Raw genomic sequence first — 18,466 nt, forward strand, 5'->3', positions numbered from 1 at the left:
GAAATATGTATAGCATTATCATGCATTATGGATTATACACTTTTCAACAGGAGTTCTCCAGCCAAAGGTTAATTCAGTTCGCAGAAAAGAGAAAGTCCTGGGTGCCAATTACTATGTAATGTGTGAACTGAATCCAAGGACTGCATCCAAGGTAGCTGCTACAGGAATTAAACCAAAGACTCAGCGGAAGCTCATTTTCCTTCTCTTGTATTCTCTAAATCTTATTCACAATTAACAATTTCAATAGTTTGAAGTAGTTTGAGCATTTCAGCTTGAAGCCTGGAAGGAACAATAATGAAGACTTCAGTCATGAGATAGTTTGAGTTTGAAATGTTTGGACCATAATTATAGAAGTGGAAGTGTGTATTTCCACCCCAAACTCTTATCTTTTTTTTAAAACAGTGGTAAAAGAGAAGGCTCTATAGCAGGAAAAAGAAATGTAATATTCTACATCAGATGCTCAAAGTTTCTGACATTTCTTTGTGGTTACAAAGCAGGATTCAGAGCCAGCTATTAAATATGTCTATTAAAGTGAAAAATCACCTTTATGCAGTTTGCACTACTCACTTAAGATACTAACAATGAATAATAACAGCTAAAGACATTCTAATTCTCCTCTTTTGCAGTGATAAAGGCTAAATACATCACATTTTATTCAGTCCCACACACTTGATCAATTTCCAAATAAGATTGTTGCATATATTCTTTATTGGAATAGAGGGATTTACTAGCTCCATTTCTGAGAGACAGAGCAAGAGCTGACTTGCGGATTTTTTTAATGACAGTAAATCTAGGGAATGTTCTCACATTTTCAGGAACTGCTATTGGTGGTGACTACACTTTATTTTATTTAATTATTTAATTATTTAATTATTTTATTTTCCCTCTCCTTTCACAATTGTGCAGTTCAGCTTCATCTGGAAAATGTAATAGGTGGACCATGTGGATGACTGCAGTGCTGTCCGTTTGAAGTCTCCCCTATTACAGATTTGGGTCCTAAATCCCTTCTCCAGTTCTATTACAATAATCCCAGTTACACCCCATTCTCCCTCCTTCCAGTCTCTATTGAAAACAGTGTACTTCATCAAGTCAACTCCACATTTCCCAATTCCCTGCCAGTGCATGCCAAGTTAGCCAGGGGGACAAACTAGGCAAGGATCTGGGACTGATCTGGAGTAGTCAGCCAGCCAAGAATTACACACTGATCAGTCATTCAGCAAGATTAACAGAACAGGTAAATGCTGTGGTAATGTGGGCATTCGTTTGGGCCTCTACTCCTCTGCTACTTGTAAGAACTTAGATACCTTTGAAAATTCAATCTCTCTAGTAATTTCAACTGAATAGTTGGATAGGAGATTCCAAGATTAGCTATAAACAGCCAATGACTGTCATTGTAATTAATCAAGCTTTTCTTCTTTACCTGCTTGAATTGTGTGAGAAAAGCACAATTACAGGTACTAGACCCCACATATGTTGGCCAACACCACTGTGAAATCTAGCATGAGTAGCAGTGTGACCAAGAGTCATTTGTATTGTATTCCCCTCCTGTCAAACAAGTTTTATCTTAAAGACTACGGCTTTATCAAATATGTATTCAATAAAATAACTTTGCAAAGAAGCAAGCAAAATGTATCCTACCCTGAGATGTTAAGTGTTCAAAGATAAACAACAATGAAAGAACAGATTTCTTATCAAAAGGAAACAGAATGGACAGACAAAGGACTAAAGGATAGTAATATTATTACAGGATTGCTGCAGCAGCACTTGCCCAAGCCACTCTTGTTTAAAAAACAAAACAAAACACAACAAAACAAAAAGCCAAAATCCAAACCAAACACTATCAGCTTTGTAAAGAGATGAAAAAGGCCAGAATGTATCCAGAGTACTTTGGCTGTATTTATTGTTTGTCTTTTAACATATGATATTGCATTGAAATCTCACCTTGGAGGAAAAGTAGCACCTTTAAGCAGGTATCCTGTTTCTGTAGGGTGTATAATACTTGAATATCTTCAACCTAATGTTTGAAATTTACTTTCAAAGATTCTATTTTAAAACATTGTATAGATGGCTTCACAATTTAATTAAAGGCTTACATGCTTTATTGAATGGACTCTTCATCATGTTGTTTACCAGCTTATGACTACAAAAATATTATTTAGGGAACATTAACCTCAATTTCATTTGAATCAAAACTTATAATTTTAAACTTTTAAAGGTAAGTTATCTTCCACATAAAATTACAAAAGAAAAGCAGATTTCAAACACAATGTAAAAATAACTGCCTATCAATCTTCCCTACCAGACATTCCACATTCATACTGTCTTAGCCTGCAGATCCAATTATCCTCCAACATTTGCTGCTCAACCATGCTGAGATTATTCACCAGCCCTCCAGTTAGACTGTAATAAAAAGTCTGTAGGTGCATTTACACTCAGAGAGAAATCAGGTATAAATGCTAGCATTGCAGTCATCTCTCTCTGAGTTACATGCAAAGCCATAAACAGCAAAGTAATGAATTAGACTATTTCCAGCTATTTTACCCATTCATTTGCATTACATTTGAACTTGCTAATTTAAAAAAAAACAAAACAACTCTAGGTGCAGCATACCTTCAAGACGACCCAAAGGCCTTTCAAATGAAAGCATTAATATCATATGGAGGATATTTCCTCCTGTGCCCAGACAGCTGAAGAGTGGCTCCAACGTGGATATGCGATTACCCTCTGTAAAGGCAACCTCAGCTCTCTCTCACTATTTCTTTAAGCTTGACATTTTAAGAAAGGATCCATACATACTGAAACTGCATTAACCTCTAAGATTATGTTCTGCACAAAAAACTGTCAGACTTTCTGCTTCTCAGCAAAAAAATTAACAGCAGATTCATGATAAAATGATTTCTGATACTCCAGTCTTCATGGTCTTACTGCAGTAGTTGTACATCATGTCAGAACAAAAACCTTCTGCCACAGGACACTGGTATACATTGCCAAAAATGTCAGAACCACAGTTTTCAGCCCAAAGCCGCAACTACTTGAACTGCAGGAGTCATTTCATTAGCTGACAGCTGCAATAAGCTGTTCTTTCTCTATGTGGAGAAGCTACTGGTGGGAGGTACAATTCGCACAGGCATACTCCATAAATCATATACCACTTAAAGAAAAATTTACTTAAGAAAACATTTACAAAGTACTCTGCAATATCTTTCCTATTTATTATCTTTACTTTCCTAGTGCATTCATGCCTTAACATTTTGTAATCTAAAACTCACAATGGACTTTAAAGACATAGGAAAAATTCAGGAAAAGTCAAAATTTTTGCTCCTATTTGTACAATTTTTGCTGACCAAAGAATCTAGATCCTTGGTGTTTCTTGATGATCTGTTTCTAGTGAATATATTCTTACTGATCTAGAGAAAGTAAAAATAAAGTTCTTTAGTTACAGGTTGAAACCATGACGATGGTGTTTATTTACTGTGTTACTGCTGTGTAAGGTAATATAAAATTGTAACTTGATATGGAACTATCTGAGAAAGGCACTGACACATTCCAAAACCATATGATATTAGTAAAATACAGCATTAACAAACACAGACCTTTTTTGAGTCTTTAATGCTGTGATAACCTTTAGTCTCAATTATCTAAGGAAAGCTACGGACTGATACCAGTAATGATGGTGGTGGAAGCTGACTTCAGCGTCACAAACACGCATTTGCCAGCCAGTACTGAGCCAGGCAAGCAACAGGCCTTCAGATTTACCTTTTCAAATTGTTTCAAACATTTTTCATGGAAACCATTGAAAATTGCTGGTGGGTAATAACGCAACCAGACACCCAGCTTTGTGGGGTTTTTAAAATACATATTACATTCAATGCATGAACCAAAGACATGTGTGTAATCTTTATTCTTTCTTAATCTGAAACAGAGCATGCCAGAGAGGATTGATATGGGCATTTCTCTTCTGAACTACAGTCATTTTACTTCAAATGATTAGTACAAAACAATTAAAAAACTATCACTGTTTAAAGAAGAGTCTTGGAGAGGGGTGCCACATCTCTGCCACAAACACATAATTACCTGTCACACCCCCAGAATACCTCCTAGCGCCAAAGACTCTCAAAAGCAAAGCAGGGCAAAATAGGCACCTTAGTGCTGCTCTCCAGCAATGGCTCCAGCCAGCAGGTGGTCCAGGTGGAGCAGCATTTAAGTCGGTTTAGCTACCTATAGAAGCAGTCCTTATCCGTACAGTTTTTTGAGCCATTTCAAGAAGTTATGGAGAGGAAGAAACATACAGTGCCATGGTTACTTATTTCCATTACTTTTCTCCAGAGTTACTCAGGAGAGTATCTGTTCCACTAGAGGGAGGAGCAGGCTCAGGAACTGAATTTCCAGCTAGTGCTCCAGTGCCATGTACAATAGCAGCCTTATTCCTATGTGAAGGATGGTCTGTTGTCACTAAGAGCTGAACTGGAACATGAAGGTCTATTTATGCAGAAATGTTTTCTAACAACAAAAAATCAAAAAAGAAAAAGGAAGATTCCCACCTGAGGTATATTTGATTTTCTGATTTTGTTTCTGGTTTTACTGAAAATGGGATGTGGTTTTAGTTACAAATAAAGTCTTTCATATTATATTTAGACTTCCAGGTCACGCTTTCCTTTGACACAGGGATTAAACTGTCTGGACAGAGCAGCAATATGTAGTTTATTTCCTCTTTTGTAAAAGGGCTTCATGTAGATGTTGTTTTTCATGTATGCTGTCTTCTAGTTTCTTATTGTTAAGATTTGGTAACAAGATGATACTATCTTCATCTGAAAACCAGTGTACTTACGAACTTATAGATTATTAATGCATTGTAAAGTATGAAAATATTAATATTTCTAATTCCAGTGTGTTCCACTGAAATATATTTGAAATAGAACAGACCTTCAGATTGCCAAGGATCAATTTTTCCCTAAGAAAATTCAAAATCTACAAAGCCCCCATGTCAGAGTTTCTATATGTGCACTGCACAGAACAATATGGCAAGTCACTGTAATGGAGAGATTAAGGTTATTTACTATTGAAACTGTTTTCAGCAACTTTGGTTGGGATAAGTCCCCTGACTAGTTAGCACACAGCCCAGAGGAAACAGGCTCATGAGAACAGCTGTATCTTATGTCAACAATCAAGGCTACAAGAAGACATGGCTTTTGTCCAAGCTATCCATTTCACCTGCCAGAGAATAGCTATGCCTGAAAAGGAAGATGTTTATGGAAGAGTTGGAACCTGGTATGCATTCCTTTCATCTCCACCCTCTGAAACAGTGGGCAGACTGATGTACCATCTCCCCCATGGGGCACTTTGTGGTAGCATCCATGCAAGTGACTTCTATATGATGTTAAGCATGGTAGCAAGCTACTGCCTTCTCTTTGGGTTTGACTAACAGCTATGACCTTTGCATCTTCTCCAAGATGACAGAGATAGTCTTAAAAAAAAACACCCACCTCTGAGTCGTTTAATGAATCTAGACAAGACTCCAACAGAGTGCTGTATTTGAATAAGTAGGTGCAGTTCAATGTTGGCTCTGAGGTCCTTAGGCAATCAGAGTGCTTTAGCATGTACCCTTAGGAAGTCCTGTCTCTTACAGAGGTCACACTTGAATTTTCCCTGTAGCACATTCCATCAAGCCAGAATATTTGAGACATTATATAAAAAGCTTGGAAAATTTCTGGCTTTCCTGAGCCAAACGCATTAAAATCCCTAGATATTAAGACAGAAACCTGAACTTGATGGGATGCAGACAGTAGGGTCAATACGCTTATGGCAGCCCCAGCAGGAAATGTGCTGCATGATTTTATATTGCCTACTGTTTTCTAAATATTTAGGCTTTCATGCTTCCCATTACTGTAACTCAGCCAAGAATCAACGAAGATCTGAGTAACTGAGGTCAACTGAAATTTTCCTGCATTCCCAGAGATGTGTGTGGGTTTGAACTATTCCCCCGAAAGTGTTATATTAGAGTCAGAATAAGACAAGAGAGAGTTTTACAGTCATCCACAATCATCTTAGCAGAACAGGGCAGTACTGTCTTGTATCAAACTGCAAGAAACAGTTAGTGTTTGCCTTTATTGTAAGTTATTCCTAACATCAGGGTAAGAAGACATGTAGTCTGAGTTTAAAAATGCACTGTAGAGTCATATAGACTTCAGTGAAAAGAAACCTGGACAATTGCACTATTCCTAAAGTATACCACTTCCCCTTCTGAATGTCTTGATCTGTGATGATACACAGATGAGCAGAGAAAAGGTATAGGATTTACACTTGGTTCCTGTTGTCAGAAAAAAACATTCTGAATAATATCATTCAACCATGGCTGAGCTTTCTCTGGATCAATGCAAGGTTAAGGCCATTGCCTCTTTTGATCTCTGCTCATTAGCACGGAACTTGTGGTCTCATTAGTCAGAGTAGAGTGATGCCAGGCATATAGGGTACTTTAGCAACAGTAGATTATGAACTACATAGACTTACAAAAAGTATCATGCGAAAATTGATGTATTTTGCTTTGCAGTATTCTGCGTACCTTGACATTGATCAAGATCAGTTTCACCTGGTTTCATCTTTTAAAGTGCTGCTTATTGCTGCGAGTTGCATAAAATGGAATCAATGGGAATAGGTAAAAAAAAACAGTTATTGTATTTGCACTTACAGTTATTTATTTAGTGAAGCAAATACATACCCATTATGATTTGCCCTAAAACAACCAAGGAGGGGGTGCTAAGATTTTCCCGTCAGTGAAAAATCAGGGAGCTGCCTAGAGTCTACATTTTCCCATACAAATATGTATCTGTGACCTCAGGTAATAAACAAGACTTCTACTGTAATAACAGTAGAAATCTAGTCTAGGAGATTTAGGATAACCATTCCTAGAAAACAGGTTGCAGTATTTAAATTAACAATATTTGAAATCATTTTTTTACAGAAATACATTTGTGAACTATGTTGTCGATGTGAATTGGCAGTTGTATAGTTGCACGTCGGCTCTCTCACACATGGCATTAAGGAATGATATTCCAGAGGACTTATGGCCCCCAGAGAAAAGCCTTCAGACCACCTACTACAAAATTCTTCTACCAAAGATTTTGGGAGAATTATTGAAATCACATGGCAATTTACATGCAAACACAGAAATATTTTAATCACATAAATACTAATATAAACACAACAAACCGCTTCCAAACAAGTAAGACTGAACATAGATGACAGTTAAGTATGGAAAGGCATGAAAATGCCCATCCTTCTCTTACCCATTTATGCTTAGTACTTTTTAGTTTTTGTCACCAGAACTCTTAAGATTAAAAAATCCCACTATCCCAAAACATGTTCCACAGCTAAACTTTTTACCTTATACCTCATGTACATTTCAAGATTGAAAGTTTTGTATTTCTCAAGTTAAAATAATTATAGACAGAGCTCTGTTCATTTGATTAAAGTTGTTGGGGCATTTTTTTAACATTTTCAACTGAGATAATGCTTCAAGATAGAGAAATAACACTTACTCTACACATCATTCAGCAGAAGGGAAATTAAAATCCTGCTTTGGCTAATGTGTTGGAGACAACTCAGTTATTAATGTAATACTTTTCATTTTGCCATGATAGACCATGACTGCAAAATTTTGGAAAATGTACTTTTTTCCCCTCAGAAGAGGAACGCTTCTTGGTTTCGCTTGCCATCTAGTCGTTTTCATTATTTAAATACATATTTTTCCTATGCTGATCTTCTCCTTATGATAACTGTTTTCTGTAACGAGATTTACTAAAGCACAGCAGCAATAAGCTATGGGCTACTCCAAGATATATTTTAGTAAGCAAAGATAAAATTAACTTGCAGTGTCAAATCTCCATGTGAGATGAAGAGTGTTTGGACTCTGTAATTCCTTCTGCCATACTTTCCATTCTCTCATTCCTCTCCTATTTCACTCAGAGGAAGTGTTCCTATCTTTTCAGAACAGAGTGTAGATAGTTCAAAAGTGTGCTTTGCTTTCATCCAGATATAGCACACCCAATCTGAAAGAAATTATTTGAAACAGTTTCTTCAGTGCTTCATTTTGATGCTGTAGGCAGTCAAACTTGATTACAGTACCATGATATAAGAAGCAGTGATACATTTTATCTTTCTTTAGACCTTATGTGTGCAATGTTTTCCATAACAGCTTTTTTCTTAATTTTAAAAACATTCAGAAGTGCTATTAGCCAAAAATGCTTCGCTGCATCAGCAGCTTATCTGGGGACTGAAGTTGGCTTTATTTTATTCAAATAGTTAAGTTAGAACTGCCTGCAGTCCTGTCTGCCTGCAGACAATTTGTTTAATTTTCCTGTTTAATTTTTAACACAGGAAGGATTCTTTTCTGGTTGTCAGCTATGAAAACCAGAAACGTAGTTTCAAAAGTCAAATCATGTCCTTCAATGCATTCATCGTTAATAAAATTCTTGACACAGCCGGGGTGGATTTGAGGCATAAACTTGCAGAATAATTTATCTGAGTCACAACTACCAGTGGTGATAAATGAGAGTGAAAGAAAGCATTTGGCTTTCAGATGTTAGGTTGGGTGTGGCAGGACTTGCAGTTAGAATAAGTTTAGTAAATTTGGAAAGTTTTATAAGGAATCAAAATGAGTTCACAACTCTTCTGCCAAGCTGTTCTTAGTAAAATCCTACTCTAAAGTCGTTGTGTTCTTAGAACAAGGGCAAGTTACAAACAATACTGCCATTTGTTTAGATTTCCATATTTGCCAAGAGCAGCACCATGTGCAATGGATCTCCTCCTGTAGTTAGGTGATCTGTTCTTAGATGTATATTGTTTTGGAGGATCACTTTACCTTTCATGTTTAGTATTTTGGTGCTTTCTAACACAGTAAATTATTTTGAGTGTGGAAGACTTAATGAAGACTGTAATGAAGTTCCTTAAGTCTTGTTTTTTTTTCTAGAATGTATTGCAGGACATAAAAAAAGTGTGATTACAGCAATTTCGAACATGCATGCTCACAGCCAGCCTCCTGCATTAACAAAGTTTTTTCCATTACCTTTCTATAGCTCCCTTTTTGAAAGAAAAGAGCTAGGAGAACAAAATAGTTGATTATTGTGTCTGAGGTAAAACAGGCACATGAAATACTAGAAGCATCCAAGTGTGATATATTAGATCAGATATTACAAAAAGATGCTACTTTTTGAATATATAGTCATGGTTATAACAAACTTGTTAGTGTGAAAAGTTGCCATTGTTGGCAACTGAATCCTGGTTACCAGATGAGACAAATTCTTCCTTATGCTATTTTTAGGAGTGGAGTAGACTTATTGTTATGGGCAGTAACAAAGATACAGACTTAAGTTCACTCTTTGTTCCCCCCACACAACTGTTTCTTCTACTTAGCAGAGGCTCTAAGAGGGAAAGTCAGAGCATGCAATGGATTATATGCAAATCATTTCCCCTAAATTCAAGAAAGTGATGTAGAAAAAGCCACATTCTAATTGTTATTTAAGATGCTTCTCTCTTCAGCTTGAACATTTCTCCAGAGAGATGGGGATGATGCAGAACTTCCTCAGCTAGGGAACCTGGATTAACCCCACGCAATACAGAATCAGGATGAAAGGGCTTTTGAACTCAGTGCCATTCCTCAGTTGGAAGAAAACCCTGTGCTCTGAGCAAAGTGAAGATCCAGGCAGCATGAAGCACAATACAAACCATAGCAGCCACTTTACTTCAAAAGGCTGAGGAGAAAATAAGGAATGATATATTGTGCAGGAATGGCTTAATGCGGAAGTAAGGGACCTAAATTCCAGCTACCATCTTGCCAGAAATTCAGGTATCGTGGCTCTTCCCAGTCCTAACAAATTAGGGCTCCTCAGTTCTAGCAAATTATTTTATGTTGCGTTTCAAGAACACTTCAAGGAAGATGGGCAAGTGGCACGTTCCATCCCTATTGTGCCGGGCTGCAAGGAGAAAGGCACCACACTTCAGGCCAAAGTAACATGCAAGAACAGTCTGTGGCTCAGGAACTCAAGCACTTAGCTGAAGATAGGACTGTCTGGGCTCTGGATGGTAACTCCTTAGACCAATTTTTAACATTGTAACTGTGCTCTATTTGTCTGAAGCCAGCTGTATCACAGAGAAGTCAGACCAGAATCAGCAATACCTGCCCCAGGCTGGGGATAACCTGTAGGCTACCAAGTCACGCTGCAGTTTCCTCATTTTCCCTCTCCTGCCACACTGATTTTGTTGGTGCAAGTATCAACTGACTTAAGCAGGGAAAAAGGACAAATACACTCAATGTGCTCACTACTGACAGAGGAGAAAGCTAAAGGATGCCCGGGGAAATAAATATACCACATGAAAACAAGAAATTCTCATTACTTGGTAGACCTCAGGCACAGACCTAGAAATGGCCAACAAAAGACAGATGATACAGGACTGGAAACAAACAAACAGAAATGTCCTTATGGAAGATACACAGAGATGACCAGGGAAGGCAGAGGGATGGTAGGTACATACTCAGACTTCAAGATGGATGAGGAGAGATTAATGAGTGAAGAACTTTGGAGGACAGAGAGAGTTAATTGAGGCAAACTACTGATGTGTTTCACAAACCAGAAACTGACAGTGGTGAGAGAGAACTGATGGGTAGGGAAAGAAAGATTTATGGACTGAGCAGACAAATATGTGTTCAAATCCACTCAAATTGGTTAAGCTATTATGGAACGCAGAAAGACATGGCAAAACTATTAGACCACAAGCTCCTTCTGAACCTGGAACCAGGTGCTCAATTCTATAGAGCCTGACTAATACGTGTAAAAATAAAGTGTTCACCAATAAAGTTATCAAGAAAGTTTAGTCTTGATCTGAAATTATTCTAATATTTTCCTTAACAGAAGAGATAAAAATATTGAAAGTTGTTGATCCTATATGTTGATAAAGATGTAGCTAGGAAAGTAACAAGGATATAAAGAGACATGTTAATACAAAGACAGATTCTGTAAATATTTAGAAAATACGATGATTTGCACTTTAAGCCACAGCAAAAGCTATCTGGAGAAGATATACAGGTGGGAAAAGTAAGTTTAAACCCACTTTATTTAACTTTTCAACTCTTTTTTTTTTCACAAACATAGGTTTGTAGCCCCTTAATGGATTAACATATTACACATGTAACTTCCATCACTTGCTACCTGGGAGTCAAGGTCTGGCTCTAAACAAAGCAAGATGAGATTGCTAGGTATTTCTGAGGACACAGAACACACTTAAAAGAGCAAGTGTAAAAGTTGGGCAAACAAAATCATGGTTTCCCAATCATTTTCATGTTTTGACCTAAGGACTCCTTTGCTTGACAGCTGACTCCACCACGGAAGGATCACAGCCTGTAGAATTCCTCTCGCATAAAAAGGCAGGAAAATACAAACCCCATCCTCTTCCCACTTTTTTTTTTTCCCTCTTTTTACACACTTTCTTGATGAACTATACAAGGTTGCTAAATTTATACCTGCCACTGCCACAACAAGTAAGTCATGGAAACCAAGACAGAAGAAGAAATACTTCTCTACTCTCAGTTCTGTATAACACTTTACACATGCAGAAAGTGTATAGCATTTCCTTATCTGTGTACACTGAAATTTTCCATTGTTCCCACAAAGCCCCATCTCACCCCCCCACCCCCAAGTCTACTGTGGCTAGTGCAATTGCCTTTCTTGCTTAGGCTGAAGTTCAGATGTGCACATATGCCTTGAAAAGTTACTCAGAGGAAGTACTTCCTATATAAAACGCCCATGTGGATTTATATTGCTTGTTGTGGTCCAAACCCAGTTACATCAAAAGTCAGTGTGAAAAGTCCACCAAGTGAAAAACAATAAGATAAAATGCAGGAATAGATGAAATAATACCAGCAGAGAAAAGCAATAGAACTCAAAAGTTAAGAATTCAGTTTTCTTTAAAAACCTATTGGGAGACTATTTCTAATAAACCTTTTGTTTATGCCTTGGTGAAGACACAGATCCCTCACTGCAAAATTGGTTGAGTCCTCATTTCTCCAATATTCAACTGGTTGATATTCAATACTGACGATTCAATATTACAAAAGAAAGCAAATGGTAAGAATTCAAATTTCTTCTCACTGACTAAAAAAGTCAATCAACAAGCACCCAGCTGTTTCACATTGACACAATGGTGTCCTTTTTTTTTGTGAGGATTCTTATGGAAATCAATGCAGCTTCTGGGCAAATGTCAGTCACGGTACCAAAAATGCTTGCAGGAATCTGTTACTGTAGGGACTTGGGACACAATTGCTACACAATTAGCAGAAGTTTGGCAGTGTTTGCTGAAAGACTGAAAAGCAACGAACCTCTCTGAGAATCACTAGAATCATTTTATTAGCTTTCTGCCTGCCTTCCTTCCTTGTCCCTAATCACCAAAAGCTAAGTCTCTTTCCACACTCTTAAAGCCTGTTTACACCAGCGTACTGCCCCTGGAGTTTACAGAAGTGTAAGATGCAAGTAGAAAACATGCATGCAGGCAAATAAAAAACGAATTAAGAAAAGAAGAATATAGTTAAAAAAAAAGCTAGACATGAAGATTGGAAATTAGCCTTATTTCTCCATAATATAACAGGACATTCTTAACCTGTTTTGTCTACAAACTGCATTCAACAAAAGCTTATTTTTCCTTAATGAAGAGTGTGTACTTCTGTTTAATAAGAAACCTTCTCAGATGGCAGCTCTTGCCTATCAGCTGAACCTCAACATGCACAATGGGCTAGGATTAGAGACCTGTCCCTTCTAGCCACACATCTGTGAAACACAGGTATGTCACAAAACATACCCCTCCCCTTCACCCAAAGCCTCTAAAGTTCTTCAGTGTCCTCAGAATGACCAGCAACTTGAAAGAATTCCTTTCTGCAACTGAAATGTGAAACACAAGCAAGTGAAATTAAAATTAAAAACATCTCAAGCCTATTTAAATCAATTTTTTTTGAGCCTTAACACAGCCCAGTGAACATGGAGAAAAAAAAACAACAACATTTTACAAAAACACGGATACTGATCCTGTGAAACTCGAATGCGCTCTAATTTTCGCAGATGCGTTTTGCATTTCTCCCTTCGTAGTCCATTTGTTTTAATTCAGTAGCCTCACTCTCAGGTGCGGCAACACCTCTGCTGCCGACCCTGCACCTACGGAGCCTCTTGTGGATGACCCTCCCCGCCTGCCCAAACCGCACAGGGGACGAGCGAGGCAGCCGAGAGGAGAGGACCCACCCCCCCCCCCACACCCCGCCCGCTCCGCAGCCCCCAGCGCAGCCTGCCACCCCGCGGCGAGGGCAGCCGCTGGCGCGCAAAGTTGCGCGGGTCTCGGTTCCTGTCCCTGGCCGTGCCGGGCCAGGGCAGCGCTCCGTGCGCGCAGCGCCGAGCATCCTCCGCGGGGGCGCTGCCCCACGGGGCGGGAGCGGCGCGGGTTTGCGGCACTGCAGCAGCAGCTGCTGCAGCGGAGCCGGAGACCTCCCTCTGCCTCCTCCTCCTGCTGCTGCTCCTTCTCCACCCCTGCCGCGCCGGGGACCCTCCATTGTGCGGGAGGCCACACACCAGCGGACTGCGACTCCCTCCCCCGCCCCCGGCCTCAAGCCCTTGCACAGAGGAGCCGCTCCCCTCCCCAGCACCCCAGGTGGGTGCGCTATCATAGCCCCCTCTCCCGTGCTGTCGCTATTTCTAAAGATATTTCTGTACCTATAGATATACACACATATACATATATTTCCCCCACCGTCCCATTGCATTTCGGTGTCCGCCCCGCAGGGGATCGGCACCGGCTGGGGCAGAGGAGGATGCTTCCCCCGGCGGAACGGCATCCCCATGACAAGGGAGAAGGTTATGGCAAGCGCGGCGAAAACAAAGCCGGTCCCCGGGATGCGGGGATCGCCCCGCCAGAAGTTGCGGTGCCGATTCCCGCTCCGCGGCCGCGGGAGACTGTCAGCCTGGGAGGCACCCGAGATCGCCCTAGGGGCCGGCGGGCACAGCGAGGGACGGACCCAGCTACTCAGGGGTGAAACTTCTTTGTTAACAACAGCCGAGCAATAAAGCTGGGGCCGCCGTCCCGCGGAAACCCCGGCAACTTCCCAGACAATAAGGCCGCCGCAGGTACCTGCGGAGAAACTTGTTGGACCGCTCCCTCCGCTGCCCCCGCGCACTGGTCCCTGCAGCATCCCCCTCTCCCGCTGACCTCTCCCAGCGCCGCCGAGAAACTGTTGCCTCGCCCGGAGCCGGTGCTCGAGAGCGGCCGAGAGGGGAGCGGATCCCCCCCGCCCCACACACGCCCCTCGGGACTGCGGGCGAGAGCCTCGCACCGGTCGGTACTTCGGTAGTTGGGGACTTACCCTCCGGGCTCAGCAGGCTCTCAGAAAACTAGCGGTTCCGTCATCCCGACAGTCCTTTGCAACTTTCCTTGCATAGAGCGAGGATGTATCTATAGATATTTGTACGGAGAGAGAGGGAGAGGGAGGGAGAAAGGCGCGCGTAAGACGACAAGCAGTTGAGGAGACTTTTGAATAAAAGGGGGATGAAACTGGATTTCTTCCCAGTATCAGGACCCTAGTAATAAAAAAAAAATAAATAAATAATAATAAAATCCTTCTTCAGGAGAGAATTCTTTGCGGCCCGCTGTGTGTATTGCTGCTGCTAGCGCGCAGAGCGGGAGGCATCGCATACAGATAGATCCAAGTGGCCGCGTCAGCCGGCGGGCGCGGAGGGGCCCCGGGTCCTGCAGCTACGGCGCCGGGAACTACAAAGCCGCCGAGCAGCGGCGAGCGGCTCCGGGAAGGGCACGGTCTGGGGGAACGGGAGGGGAGGAGGGGGAAAGCGAGAGGGAGAAGGAAGGAGGGGGGAACAGGGGGGCGGCCGCGGGGGCCAAGTCCCCTTTAATTGATTCGTTACCTCGGCTATTGTAATACATGTTGCAATGTTTAAGCGGGAGAAAGGCACATTATAAACGGATGTCATGCAATCTCCCCTTTCATAGCTGCTCTTGCATGGCTATTGTGCAGTCCGGTATGAGCAATGTGACTGATTTTTAAGAATAGAGCTTTATTTGTCTGTAGAGTTTGATTTTCTTTTCCCCTGCACTGTCAAAATTATCCGTCACGTTCTGCAGTAATTATGTAGTTACTCCGGTAATCAATTATTCATCGAATTTCACTTACCTATGCTTTTCCTTTCTTAAGTTATGGCTTTCCAAGGGCATGTCTGTGCCTCTGTGCCAAGAGGGTAAACAAACATTCTTAACAATTAAACAACTGATTTCTAATTAAAAGAGAGAAAAAAAAAAAAAAAGAATTATCAGTTTTCTCTATTAATGAAGACAAAGGCAATATGTAAATTATGGTCCTTATTGGATGTCGATGGACTGAAAGAAAATATCCCATTTGAAAATTCAGGCACTGAAATGAACAGAAAACAGATGCAGCATTTATGTATTGACTGCTAAACTGAGAGACAGTGTGAGATACTGATGACATAGGTCAGCATAACTGAGAACTAACAACAGGGTAAGCACTTACATATACATGCAAGAGCATCACACACAGCAAAAGTTTCATTGCTGTCTTGGACATAATATACATCATATACCAAGCATACATATAGATAATAAACACTAATAGGCTAAGACTGCAAGTATTTAATGAAGTCTTGTAAATAGTGTGTGAAGATTATCTATAAAGACTGCAATATATTGCCATGCATGATGCAATTAAAGGTCTAAACATGCCCACGTGTCCTACATAGAAGGATAGAAATCAACAACAAGGGTCTTGTGTGTACGGTATTGTTAATATGACAAGTCTTACACTCTAGTTGGGAGCTACCAATGTAAATACAGTATGGCAAATGCATTTTGCAAATATTATTGAAAAGTCATATGTACAGCACAAGGTTACTTGCCACTACCCCATTATTTCACCAAGTATATACTTAGAAAGAGACCAAATAAGATTAAAATAAACCATGAAGGAAAAAGCAGTGTTTAAACTACTCTTGCACTCTGAGAATCAACAGTCGTAGCTGAATCATATAAAGTACTCTGCACACCTTGGGGGAGAGCAACAGGGAGGGCAGAAGGGAATCAACAATTTTCTGCATCAGTAGCCTTAGATGAGAGAAATACTACATTAGGAGTTCAAAATCAGGCCTTCAGCACTGCATTTCAGCCTTATCTTACAGCTTGCATCTTTAAGACCTCTCATACCTTTTTGGAAGAAGATTCTAAGTCTTTGTTCTTTGAATTCTCTTGCTCCTTTGGTTTGAGTATTTTATCCCTTAGATAAAAGTATAACCAAACCCAGTAGTATTTCTTTTGTCAGAGGAGGTATACTAGAGAAGTTTATAGAATTCTTCCATGAATACATTCTTATCACAGTAGTTACACATACACTTTTTTTTTCCCTTTAAGTAGAAGAAAGTTAAGTTTCAAAGTTGTACTTTGAAGACAGGTGACTATTGCACTACAACGAAAGTTGTAAAGGAAGAAGATACTGTAGTCATTTGCAGTTCAGACCAAATTTTGTATCACTGTTTTGTTTTTGTTTCTCTTTAGGTCTACTTAGGACAAGTTCTGCTTACCTGAGAGCTCGGGATATACCTTTCACCTCTTGAAGCTTATTACTTCCATTGGCCATGCACTTACCATCATAACCTTAATGGAGATTCCTGAGTAACATCAGTTTAAAAGAGAACAACCTGAGACCTGTTGTATTTAACAAAATAAGGCAAAATCATGGCATCATCTGCAAAATTAACAAAAATAGTAGATTAGTGTAAGTGCAAATTAAGGAGGCAATAACCTATGCCATCATAATTAAGAAATTACCCCGTGAAGGAGAGATATTGCCATACCCATTGTGGAGCCTACAGAGATTAATGAAATATGACTGTGAAACTGCTTTAATAGATAAATTGGGTGGGTGGTTAAACATCTGAGCGAAGATGATTACTTTGTAGTGAAACAAAACAAAGAGGAATAAATCACAAAGCTCCTCTATTACCACAATTAAAATGCAATTGCTTGATCAATTATCACTCCAGCTAATAGCTTGATGGAGGGCAAGCAAATAAATAAAACATTAAGCTAACCAAAGTTCTCTGAAGTATAATAATATCTGTATACATCTGTTCCTTATGTATATGCATGTAAGCCTAATACATGTATAGTGCATTGCATAACATAAACAAGGCTGTATATAAGGTGTTTAGATATTAATATGGAGTACAGAAGTAAGAATCAATGGTACATAATCACGATGCTGCATCTAGTGGGTAATATAATACATTTCGGTGTTTTCTAGATAACTAAAAAATCTCCTTGCTTTACATAGTTACCAGCCAAAGGTGTTTTGGAATACTTTCCCCTTGGAACATCTTCCAAGGTCGGTATATGTGATGACAAGTATCAGTTTCTAACTTGCCCTGGGAAAACAATGGCCACTTACTGGAGTTCATGTGGACATGGGGAATTTTAGCACAATAGTAAAGCAAACTGTGACTGTCATATATCAGTATTACATTTTTATATCTAGTAATCAGCAAAGCATGCATTTCTATATAGAAAGGTAAGTGGTAACATATAAGATTGTATGAAATGAAATAAAATCTAACGTATAAAGGAAAATACCTGGCTTATTTATAGTATGAGCACTCTGTGATAACGTGATCCAAAGTCAATGGCAATGAGCAGACTTGTCCTCTTAATCCAAAGTCTGGTCAAATATAACACTTATTTCATCTGTGGAAATATTCACACAATATAGTTTGAATATGTACGGGAACAAAGATTTTGTAATGATTATTCAGTGTGGAAAAAATTGTGTGCATTTACATTGCTTAATAACAACAGAGATTCTGTTAAAGTTGAGTAAGATTTGAGAAGAAATGGGCTCATGGTGAGCTTCAATGAGCTTCTTAGGCATCAAAATGCAAATCAAGGGCAAGCAGTGCATACACCCAGTTGTAAAGAGGTATATCTAGGGTTTCTTTTTAACATTTTAATGCTTTTTCTTATTGCAAAATATTATACACATTTGGCAAACTTATTTTGCCTTTCCCAGGGCAAGAGTAGTTAGAAAAAATACAAGTTTAAAGATATTTAAATCACAGAGCTGCTCTGTTACCACAATTAAAAATGTGTATGTTGTAAATATGCAGGAATTGTTGGAGTGTACTAATGGAACAGCAGAATTTGTGCTTTTGCAAAAGTAGTAGTATGAATCCTCACTAGATCTCTTGTGTCCCATTATTCCCGCAGATGCAGGTGTGGAAGAGAAATTCCCTATTTGGATGTTTTTTACTGTAGTTCTGTAGCATTATCTTTTGAAATGTATCATGGAATTAGAGACCTGACCATTGGATGGTCTTCTATTTGCTGTATGCTTAGATTTTTTTCAGGCCTTAATAATTAATAAATA

The 18,466-nt window shown here is 39.6% G+C and overlaps 1 protein-coding gene across 1 annotated transcript in view; it reads right to left on the reverse strand.

Annotated features, from left to right (window-relative positions):
• Positions 1-14,819, reverse strand: part of ROBO1 (roundabout guidance receptor 1) — a 707,430-nt gene extending 692,611 nt beyond the window's left edge. Inside the window, exon 1 of the mRNA XM_062602019.1 lies at positions 14,390-14,819. The gene's annotated coding sequence lies outside the window, so the exon portion shown is untranslated. The remainder of the gene's footprint in view (positions 1-14,389) is intronic.
• Between the last annotated feature and the right edge of the window lie 3,647 nt (positions 14,820-18,466).

This window comes from Pezoporus occidentalis, unplaced genomic scaffold (assembly GCF_034315485.1).
Source record: "Pezoporus occidentalis ecotype Australia unplaced genomic scaffold, CSIRO_AGI_Poc_V1 ctg74, whole genome shotgun sequence".
Lineage (NCBI taxonomy): Eukaryota > Metazoa > Chordata > Aves > Psittaciformes > Psittacidae > Pezoporus > Pezoporus occidentalis.